Genomic DNA, 10,343 nt, shown 5'->3' on the forward strand with positions numbered 1-10,343 from the left:
AAAATAATAATTAAAAATAGAAAAATAGAATGATATCACCGATAGAATACTAAAAGTAATCTCTGACAATCGTATGTTAACAATTTTTATTGAGTAATTTTTGTAAAGGGAAAGCATTGATTTTTGGGGGGGGGGGGGGGGGGGGTAGTAGTAAAATAAAGAAGTAAAAATTTAAAATAATGATTATACCATAAAAATATATCTTATTTTTTAAGGTGAAGATTATCAAATAAGATAGATAATTATGAATAGGAGTAATAATCGGGTAAAGCCTAAATATTAGCTTTCCCATAATATAGGGCAAAACTATGTTGGCACATAGGTTTGTTACCCTTTTTTTTGTCTTTTTCTAAGTCAACTATAATGGAGTCTTGATATTTGTTATAAAAACAAAAAAGCCAAGGACTTTTAAATTTTGACACATTTCTCTTTCACCTACAAATTTTCAATTATAGTGATACCTCTAGAAGCCAAGACCTCTAGATTCCAAGACCTATGTCACAAGCACCTTTTGAATATATCAGTATGAACACGATACTCTAACATCACAAAATTGTCAAATTTGGATAATATAAGTTCTGTTATTGCAATAAATGAAGAGAAGTCAATGCTAGCTTAATTGGCTAGAATTGGGGAAAAAAAAATACATTTCACTATCAAATTAAAAAAAAAATTGATCATAGTCATGTTGCTATTGTTCGACGCTAACCCATTAACCTGATAAGAATATAACACAAGAAAATATATTTGAGTAGTTAATTTGACACAATTATTTAATTGGTCATATCTCTATCAATTAAGGATGCAAAATCTAGTTGGATATAGTGATTATTCATCCATTGTAAAAATACATAATTATCCAATATGAATATGGATATCCATGGGTAGACATTGATATTTAATTTTATTATAAATACTATACATTTTATAATATGAAAAACTAATTAATGTGTTTTACAAAAAAAATTATTCATTTTTATTTAATTTCCTAAAATTATTAATATTAAAAGGTAATTAAAATTACTTTTGATATAGAAACATAATAACAAAACAAAATTCATTACTCTTATTTTTTAATTAATTGTAAATCAATAATTTTCATTAAAAATATAGATAATTGCTGGCGGCCACTGCTCCGTTGTCGACGATGACATGATTGTTATTGATTGAAGAGGACTGTGAAGGGTACCATTGGACTTAAAATTGGATGATTTACATAATGATGGTCTCAAAGTCAGAAAATGGTGATGTGCAAAGTTGCACCTTCCAAAAGTGGCTATCACCATAATTATGCCACAAACCATAGTGTGTTACATTACACTATCACCTTTTTCCAATTTAGAGACCATCAATTTGGTTGTTAAATGTAGTGGTGAACCTTGAAATGCCGCCTAATCATGATGGTCTTGCTACGACTATTTGTATTGGAAGGCGCATCCATCCCTAGACATCCATTTATCTGGCAACGTTGCCTCCATTACATAGATTGGAGAATTTCAAATATGTTGATAGTATTTGTGTTTTTGTTCATTCACTTTTATTTTTTGATGATGGTGCCATCATTGTCATCGTTGGTGCAATAATTTTCGGCAAGGTTATTTTAATTTTTCATTTAATTTACAAAACTTAAATATTAATTATAATATTCAAATTTAGTCTCATATACCTAAATATTAATAATAATCAAGTTCATGGATGAACATAAGATAAACCAAATCCAGAGTATTTTGGATGGATATTATCCAATCTATTTGGATCAGATACTTGAATATCCAACTTGAATGGATTTACTAGCTCTTCCGAACTGTCAGCTCGATTAATAACTGTATTAGGTTCGGTTTTACATATGATAATTTATTTATGTCACAATTAATTATACTACTTGACTTGTATTTTATCGATAGATAAATGTTGAATTTTCATATTTTTTAAAATCATTTATTTGTATTTAAAATAAAATTGATTAGAGTTTAACATGATAGCACCCCAAGATTTATAGAAAATATAAAAACATATTGAAAATATTTTTTTAATTGAAAATTGAGATTTTGTTAAATAAGTAACACAATTATAGCACGATAATAAATGGATCGGCTAGGGTTGAGATTCTTTACACAATTAATAAATGAGTTAGGCTTGGGTTAGCTCAAATTTGATGACATAACATGAACACGATCCATTAACTCGAATTGCCGCCTCTACTGTTGTCCATGTGTGATATTAACAAGAGAGAAAAAAAAGAACAAAAATATTTATTTTCAGTTTATTTTTAATAAAGAAATATTTAAATTATTTTCAAACCGAGGAAGTGCTTAGATTTTTGATATTGGACTAGTTTTTCTACCCTCCTTTTTTTTTAATAGTTTTTCATATTTTAATGCATGTTTTCTAGTTGACAAGTTTTCAAATATAAATAACAAGAAAATAAACAAACACAATCTTTTTTTAGATTATTCAAGCCATAAATCAATAAAAATAAATTAAATTAAATTTTAAAAAATAAGAAAAATAGAATTAAAAATAGAATGATATCACCGATAGAATACTAAAAGTAATCTCTGACAATCTTATGTTAACAATTTTTATTGAGTAATTTTGGAAAAGGGAAAGCATTGATTTTTTTGGGGGGGGGGGGAGTAGTAGAAAAATAAAGAAGTAAAAATTTAAAATAATAATTATACTGATAACTCTATGAAATGAGAGTTATCATAGCACTTTTAGACTTAAATTAATATTACTTAGAGAGTAAATGATGTGTTTCTATTGCATTTTTGTTATATTTTGCATAAATATTCATTTTAGTTTAGTCTTAATGAGTTTTGCTTAATTTAAAGTAATTCGTGCTTAAATTGTGTGCATAATTGTAGGTTTCCAGAAGCTTATAATTCATGGAAGGAATGTTCATGCAATAGGCTTGCAAAAATGACGAAGAACTTAGCTATCTGGAACAGTGCAGTTGTTGTAGCCGTTGCTGTAGCAATCCTAAAACAACGACATAGAAAATTCCGTGCGGGATACTTGCAGAATTGCGATCTACAGTTTCCTAATCTGACTAATGCTTGCCCTAGGCTTCCGTTTACCCTAATTTTCAACTATAAAAGAAGCACACATCATAAGGAATAAGAGAGCCGTCACCCAAGGAGAAAAATACAAAGAAACAAAAGAAAAACAAGATTCAAGAGAGAGATTAAGGGCTGCACAAGAGGAGAATTTACAAAAATCACTACAAGAAAAATGATATTTTATTACAAAAAATTTAGTCACTCAAGATAACATATTAGTCACCTTATATTTTCTATGACGATAAATAAACTGTCACACGCTAGTCACGGAAAGACCGTCTTAAAAGGTTTTAGCGACCATAATTACTTTCGTCATGTTAAAAATATGTTTTGTGACAAAGACCATTGTCTTAAAATTAAGTTAAAATTGTCACAAATAGTGTTCAAAATGGTCAAATTAGAGATTCAAAAATGCAATCAATGACACTTCATATTTGTCACAATATGTGATTTACAGTGACTATAATATTTGTCTCAATAGGTGATTTATAGTGACTAAAACATTGGTCTCAATAGGTGATTTAGAATGACTATAATATTTGTCTCAAGAGTATGTAAATATAGTCTCGATAATTACTAAAAATCGTTATTTTAGAGGTTCAATGATACAATTACCAATCGTTGACAATTTACATATCGCGACATTACACAATCGTCTCAAGTAGTTATCATTTGTGACAATTTTTACAAATACAATTGGTAATTAATTTAGTCTCAAATTTATTTTAAGGACAATTTTTATAGTCTCACATAAATTTAATAACAATATGTAGTCATAGAATTCAAAATTTAATGACAAAAGAACTTTGAAGTGAAAAATATTATTAACATAAATATAATTCATTACAAAGAAATCTAAAATCAAAAAGGTAAAAAATCAATAGTCTAAAAATAAGATTACATCATAGAAGAAAAATAAAAGTAACATTACACAAAAGCATAATTAAGTAAACAACAGGTTGTTGTTTCATGAATGTTTCAACTTCCTTAAATTTGCTATCTTCTTCCTTGATTTTAACTTTTTATCCTTGTTGTGCTAAGACAATGTTGTAGTAGAAGATGACTTTGAAGGTACCTGTCATTTTTTTATCTTTATAAAATTAAAGATTTTTCCAAAAGTATTTCACAATTTGATCATCTATTATTGGTACATCATTTTTCTCTATCTATCATTTGTCTTTACATGATTAAAAAATAATATTAATAATAAAAAACTTGAGAAAACACTTAATTGGTATAGGAGAATAATCTTATAAAAGAAAATCTTATTGCCAAAATGAAAGAATAGTAAATAGCAAGGCAAATAGCTATATATAAAAATATTTAGGTAAGAATGCAAAAATAATTAAATTCTCAATGAAACATATCCGCAATCAATTCTTTCATCCAATAAAAAAATGGAAAAAATTCTAAATGAAAGACAGGAGATTACAAGCACATACTTGCTTTCATTATGACTTCAAATTAACAATATAATCACAAGATTACAAGCACATAATCAACCTCGATTCACTTGCACAAATTTTACATCCAAAGCTCTGAACTTAATCGATTAAACAGTTGGTGTCAAACTTGAACTAAATTAAATTATTAAGCAGTCAATAAATCAACATTTACAGTACAATAAATATAAAGTTGAAAGAAATAAAAGATTAAGTCAAAAAATAAAAATAAGATAACTTACACATTTAAATTTTGTATGGAGACTACTTGAACCTTTTTCGCTCACTCTAATACATTTTCTTAAACAAAGTAATCGAGGAAACTCTCTCCATACTTTTTTGTTATCCCAGTACAAAAGAAGATAAGCATATTAATTTTGACTAAACATACAACGACCACTTGGGGAAAAAAAGGCCTTTTGACCTTTATTTAGTCACTTCATCTACACTTCCTAGCAAATCCAGCAAATCCAACAATATTTTCAGCAAACTTTAGCAACCCAAGCTTCAAAATCGTCCTTCCAACCAACACATGTGTTTTATAATTAAAAGTTTGTAGCTTAACTTATTATTATATCGGCTGGACTCGAATAACTTATTAACTCTTTTTACTATATGAATACTAGCTATAATTATCTTAAAAAAAATAAAGAAAGATGATTAATTACATACCAAGTTGAAGTGAACAAAAATTAGAAAGATCCCATTTTCGAAAGTTCTTATGAAAGAATATTAGGAAAAAAAAATCTGATATCAGCACGCCTAAACCCACTGCTCAAATTGAAAAACAAATTCATCTTAATATCCTAATTTTGCAAAAGTTTCTCAAAACCTACTAAACTTTGCTTCAAATTCCTTCATTTATTTGCATATATTTTATGTTTTTCTTTTACTAGATTCTCTTAGGAATTTTATCAAGCACCTGATAAGCATAAAAATATTCAAATAATAGATCTAAGAATTTCAATCCCTAATTTTACCAAACACAAAAATATGAATTTCACATAATCCAATCACAATTAAACTAATCAAAATTAAATTGGCTGAGTTTATATATACTCACAATTTCGAAGTAGAACGAGAGATGAGAGTGAATTTTGTTGAGTGGCTGATTTTGGCATGCATGAGTGGACTGGTGAGGGTGGCGTGCTTTTGGGCGGCGGCAAAGTGAGGTGGCCTCCATAGTCATGCGTTTTTGTTCTGTTATCATCATTCACACACACTCACGCATAAATTGGAAAGGATTACAAAAGATAAAGATAGGGTAGTTTTTTAATACAAAACCAATTAAAGTGAAGTGGCCTGGGAGAGAGTGGGAGGAAATTAAATGGTTTTGTTTGGATAACAACAAAATTGGCCAGGGAATCAGTGGGAGGGGATTTATTTGTATTTCACGATTTCATTAGAGAAACTTATATTCTATTTAAGTTTAGTTATTCTTTTATTTTAATTTTTATCCAATATAATATGTATTCTTTCTGTAACTCCAACATAATTAATTATTATAGGATTCTTTTAAAAAAATAAAAAAGAAGCTATAATAAGTTTGTTATTATTGGTTTAAAAAAAGTCTATTATCATTTTTTTAATAATCTAAGTTAATTATTTTAAGGCTATTATTTTAATTTTTATTAATCTAACATAGTTAAACAAAATTTGTATGAAGCTAAATAATAAAAAATAATGTGCGTAATTAAATTTCAAGAAAAATGTATTATTTAATAAAATACCTATCAGTTAAATACCTTTTTTCTTGATATTTAATAAAATTATTGACATTTTATCTTATCAATTATTTAATAAAATACATATAAAAAATTTGTTGGTCACAAAATATAATATAATTTAAAAATATTGATTATTATTCTCTGTTTTTTGTCAATGTTGTAAAGTTTGCCAAAAAAATATGAAACAAATACTAAATAAAGTGTCTATGAAAAAAAAAGTCATGAAATACAAAATTACTCAAGAAAAAATTTTAAACTCTTATTTTTTAGTTTTGTCACAATAGGTAATTATTTGTGATAAAAATAAATAGGGTCTTAAAAATTAATCAAAACCATATTAGGTTTGGAGACTAATATTTTTTGTCACAAATGGTTTGATCAATTTTACATCCCTCTTTTAGTTACGAAATAATTATGTCACTTATAATTACATTTCGCTACCATATTTTTTGTCATAAAAGATGATATTTTGTCAAAAACTGATCAATTTTGGAGGGAATTTAAAGTATGTCTTTTTGTGGCTAATTTTATATTTGTCGCAAAACATTTGATTAAGTGACCAATTATTGGGTCATAAAATGAATATTATTCATTACAAAATATAACATGAGCCAGGACGAGATTATTTGCTACGACTTTAAAAGATCATCACACCAAGTATTATTTTATGACAAAATCTACAAATGTCATAAAAACATTTGTCTTAGAAAGTCAGATTTCTTGTAGTGAATCAACTGGGAGCTCAATCATTCTTATTCTTCTCTTGTTTTTTCGTTTTCTATTTATTTATGGGGATGTGTTTCATGGCTGAAACTTTGTTCTTTATTTTTCTTTTGCAAACCATGAACTAAATTTATCTGTGGTTGAGTGATAAACAATCTTGATGGTTTATTGACTGAATATATGTGTTGCTGCATGTTTGCTGTAGCAGTTTGTTTTGATAGTATTTATTTTTATTCATTATTTCGGTTGATCACCCATTTACTGATACAAGTTAGGAGAGAGCCGCAAAAGGGCCTATCTTAATGGAACATATCAGAACAATACTTGATCTTAAATTGAGTTTCTCGGATTGAGTTTTACTTGAGTCCCAAAAGGGCCATGCTTGATTTAAGATTAGTGATGAACTAGACATAAGGATTCACCTTGTAGGGTAAATAGAACCTAAGCGTGTAATGTTATATCTTATGTTGGCATAGGAACTGATCATTGTTAGGTTGCATAGAGATATAAGATATCCAACATGCGACGGCTGTGGATATATAAGGATTCTGCCTAGTGCTGTAGAAAATATTGTAGCAACCGAACCAAACATTAAAAAAATAGTCAAGACCATTAAGAGAGTTTATTCACTCAACTGCTTTATATTCCCATTGATTTTATCCTTGAGATTGACGTGATAATTTACTTTATTGCATTTTATTTATTGTGTTTTTATTTTAATTAGTAAATTAGTTTCATCAATTGTTTATCTTAATTTAGACACAAAATCTGCACTGTTAAGATTGCTGTAGCAAGTCTAATAACATCAATTCATGTGGAGATGATCTTGAATACTCATCACTTTATTACTTGTTGTGTACACTTGCACATTGACACCAATAGCATTAGTATTTATACACCAACAAGTTTTTGGCGTCGTTGCCGGGGATTGATTGTTCATTGTGATTTGTGAAATTAGTTTTAACGGTGCTAATTTTTTATTTTATTTTAGTTTGTTTATTTTGTTGACATAGGTGATCTAGCAACCCTTGCATGCGCAAATATAAATCTGTTGAATTCCAGTTTGATTCAGAAATTGAAAGAATTGCAAGGAGATTGAGAAGAGAGCGTTGGGAATTACAAGCTGCTGTAGCAATGGATGATTTGTAAGATTTGAGAAACTTGAACCGTATAGAGGAGATACAACCAGTCGATGTACATGAAGGTTTGAATGGACATTGTGTTCAAAAGCAACCAGGGAACAACAACATTATTCACATGGCGAATGATAGAGATAGAACCATTCAAGACTACACAGTGTTGACTCCTCAAGCCATACATCCAGGAATAGTTAAACCCGATGTTCAAGCTGAAAATTTTGAACTCAAACCCGTGATGTTTCAGATGCTTCAAACAGTGGGGCAATTTAATAGTTTGCCATCCGAAGATCCTCATTTACACCTTAAGTTATTTTTGGAAGTAAGTGATGCTTTCAAGATTGCTGGAGCATCGCAACAAGCGTTGAGACTCAGACTTTTCCCGTTTTCTTTGAGAGATCAAGCAAGAGCATGGTTGAATTCTCTACCACCAGATTCTATCACTACATGGAATGACTTGGCTGATAAATTTTTGATGAAATACTTCCCACCAACCAAGAATGCAAAACTGAGGAATGAGATTACATCTTTCCATCAACTTAAAGATGAGAGCTTGTATGATACATGTGAAAGATTTAAGGAGTTACTCAGAAGATGTCCTCATCATGGTATTCCTTACTGCATACAGTTGGAAACTTTCTATAATGGTCTCAAGCCAAGCACTAGATTGATGGTGGACGCTTCAGTAAATGGAGCCTTGTTATCTAAGTCTTACAATGAGGCTTATGAAATTTTGGAGAGGATAGCCAACAATAACTATCAGTGGCCATCAACCAGACAAGCTGCAGTGAGAGGAACAGCATGAGTCCATAACGTAGATGCCTTGACATCATTGTCAGCCCAAGTAACTTCATTAACAAATATGATAAAGGCTATGACCACTGCTTCAGCAACTGTTAACCAAATTTCTGATGTGTCATGCGTTTATTGTGGAAAAGGGCATTTATTTGACAATTGTCCTAGGAATCCAACTTCAGTCAATTATGTGGGCAGCTTCAATAGACAAAACCAGGACAATCCATATTCAAACACTTACAACCCTGAATGGAGACAGCACCCGAACTTTTCAAGGAGTTATCAGAACCAGACTGCTGCAGCATCCAGTGGACAGAACAGACTTGCTCAACCAGCTGGATTTTATCAGCAAAATCAAGAGAAAATAAGCATCAACAATGATCAACTCAGCTCTCTTGAAGGTTTAATTAAGGATTATATTGTGAAGAATGAAACGGTGGTCCAAAGTCATGCTGCATATTTGAGAAACTTAGAAAATCAAATTGGACAGCTTGCTACAGCAGTAAGCAATAGACCTCAGGACAGTTTACGCAGTAACACAGAGAACCCAAGAAGAGAAGGGAAAGAGCACTGCAAAGTGATAAACTTGTGATCTGGAAAGGAGGCTGATAGTTCAGTTGGTATACCAAATAGAAGAATTGAGTCCAACCAAGGCCAAGAAGACACTCAAGTAGAGAAGAAGTCACAGTCTTCCACTTTTCAGAATGCAAATAAACATAATTCTGCTACAACATCTGCAGAAAGTTATGATCTAGCACCTGGTGGTGAGGAAGCTACAACACCAACAACAACAGAGCCGAGTAGAGCAAAAGAGAAGCAATCTGCACAACCTGCTGCAGCACAACAGTTTAGACATCCACTACTATTTCCTCAAAGGTTTCAGAAGCAAAAACAAGACAAGCAGTTCAGCAAAATCTTGGGAGTGCTGAAACAACTACATATCAATATCCCTTTTGTGGAAGCTCTAGAGCAAATGCCAAATTATACAAATTTTTTTAAGGATATCTTGACAAAGAAAAGAAGACTTGGAGAATTTGAGATAGTTGCTCTAACACAAGAGTGCAACCGAATGCTTCAGAGTAAGATACCACAGAAGATGAAGAATCTAGGAAGCTTCACAATTCCATGATCCATAGGCACTGAATACAGTGGCAAAACACTTTGTGATCTGGGGCTAGCATCAATCTCATGCCTTTATTAGTGTTTAAGCAATTGGGAGTTGGTGAATGTAGACCAACAACAGTGACTCTACAACTTGCTGACCGATCTCATGTCTATCCAGAAGGGAAGATTGAAGATGTGTTGGTGAATGTAGATAAATTTATTTTTCTGGTGGATTTCATTGTGCTAGACTTTGAGGCAGACAAAGAAGTGCCAATCATTTTAGGGAGACCTTTCTTAGCCACGGGAAAGACTTTAATTAATGTTCAAAAAGGAGAATTAACCATGAGGGTAAAT

At 30.4% G+C, this 10,343-nt stretch overlaps 1 long non-coding RNA gene and 1 other non-coding gene across 2 annotated transcripts; both read right to left on the reverse strand.

Moving 5' to 3' along the window:
* Positions 1–3,867: 3,867 nt before the first annotated feature.
* Positions 3,868–6,009, reverse strand: LOC112496636 (uncharacterized). The gene is made up of 2 exons (XR_003063161.2): positions 5,568–6,009; positions 3,868–4,137 (listed from the first exon to the last, which is right to left on the reverse strand). It is a non-coding gene; the product is annotated as an uncharacterized LOC112496636 (long non-coding RNA).
* A 2,586-nt stretch (positions 6,010–8,595) lies between these two features.
* LOC112496487 (small nucleolar RNA R71) lies at positions 8,596–8,702 on the reverse strand. The gene has a single exon (XR_003063049.2). It is a non-coding gene; the product is annotated as a small nucleolar RNA R71 (small nucleolar RNA).
* Positions 8,703–10,343: the final 1,641 nt, after the last annotated feature.

Source organism: Citrus sinensis, chromosome 9 (assembly GCF_022201045.2).
Source record: "Citrus sinensis cultivar Valencia sweet orange chromosome 9, DVS_A1.0, whole genome shotgun sequence".
Lineage (NCBI taxonomy): Eukaryota > Viridiplantae > Streptophyta > Magnoliopsida > Sapindales > Rutaceae > Citrus > Citrus sinensis.